We start from the raw sequence: 1,922 nt of genomic DNA, 5'->3' as shown, positions 1-1,922 counted from the left end.
TACGCTTTGTCTATTCACCAAAGGTACTATTTCAGCTTCATAATTAATATGGAAATCGGACACGGAGTAACTTACCTCTATTAAGCAAAAATGAAGACACCAATAACATTATATACTACATAAGCGTCAAAGTAAGTGCGAACACGGATCTTCAAGCACTCCATAATGACTCAAAGATGAATCGCGAATTCTCGGACCAGAATTGTGTTCAGTATAAATCCACGCACTAGTGTACCGCACTGGAGAAGATTTCACGGACTGACAGGTCTCCTCCGCAGCAACTTGATTCTTGGGACTCGAGTCTAACCCTTTCAGGGGCAGGTGGATTTTACCGGATAACTCAAAGTTCAGTAGAATGAAGTATTTTAGCAAGTGATTCTTCATCAAGTTTTGACTACACTCTTTTTAAGTGCGTCATCCACTTTCGATCAATGAAAACGTGGAAAATAATATGCATCGCAATTGAGTGAACGCAGTGGCTTTGGATAGTCTCCGAATAGGAGCATTCTAAGGACTTGAATTATGGTTAAGTCACTATCCTTTTTGCTAAAACATTTCTAACTACTTTTATGCATACACGCTACTAATGGAATTTTATGTCAAAAACTAACACTTAAAATCACGGATACTTTCATTGAGATTTGTTGACTCTGAGGTTAGATTGCTCATGGCGCGACCATAAGTTTCCAAAATGGTGGTGGAATTAAATCTTTAGATTCGATTCTAATGACCAATCCCAGGCAATCTCCACGAGCAAAGATGAAATTGTCTATGGGCACTCGAAGTTTTGGCTTATTCACGAGTGGCTTCCGCCCGACCTTCCCGTTCGGAATCCATCACAACGTTGTCGGTCACATGGTCGAGATTGGACACAGGCTGGAAAACTTATTTATTTTATCAAAACCTCGTGACGTCACTCGGTTGGAGGTAGTTTGTTCACTTTTGTTACAGACGAATAATTTGACTATGTTGCCGGCGCGTGGATGCGGGTGGGGTCAGAAGGACCCACTTTATGTCCTTAATTCTTTTGGTGGAATAGTAAAACGATGGTATATTTTAAGTATACTGGAATCATGAGTTGACTTTACAGGTGGATAATTACACAGCAGTCACGAAAAAATGAGTTGAACAAGGAACTTGAATGATTTGAAGTTGGGTGTAATTTAACAGAGGTGGGCAGTAGCGCGCTACATGTAGCGGCCGCTACTAGCGGCCGCTACATTTTCAGTAGCGGTAGCGGCGCCACATTTAAGGAAATGTAGTGGTAGCGCCCGCTACATATTTAAGTAGCGATACGAGGTTTTGCTGCTACAGTGCTACCGCTACATTTATAGATAAAGCCTTTAGATTTTACTTAATAGTATTAAATATTATTTAAAACCAGCATGATCCATACATAATATAAATTACAGAATAAAACTGTACGAAAGATTTCGGTGTAATGTTGTCATCCTCAGCCTGTAACTAGTGTCAACATGTTAGTTGTTACTTGTTAAGTTGTTACCTGTTACCACTTACAGGTATTTTTTCCTGTTTCAGTTTGCTTACAGTTATTTTTACAGTTATTTTTATGTTTCACCTTCCATACATGGTTGTCTACTTTAATCTACCAATCTCAAAAATAATCCACATATACACACAAATAAAAGACTGATTTTTTATATGTTTACGTGGATAATTTTTGAGATTGGTAGATTTAAGTAGACATCCATGTAGGGAAGATAAAACATAAAAATAACTAACTTTTATTTACTGTATCTAACCCGTACTAGTTCGGTTAGGTTAATTGCAATAAAGTTGCATTGATATGTTTTGAAAATGTTTTATTATCATTAAATGTTTATGAGTAAATCCCAATAGCAGAACAATAAATATTTAGAAATTTCCAATAATTTTGGCCATTGTAGCGGCTAATGTAGCGG

The sequence above is a fragment of the Hyalella azteca genome, unplaced genomic scaffold, assembly GCF_000764305.2.
Source record: "Hyalella azteca isolate HAZT.00-mixed unplaced genomic scaffold, Hazt_2.0.2 contig13120, whole genome shotgun sequence".
Taxonomy (NCBI): Eukaryota; Metazoa; Arthropoda; class Malacostraca; order Amphipoda; family Hyalellidae; genus Hyalella; species Hyalella azteca.
Note: the sequence above shows the minus strand (reverse complement) of the source record.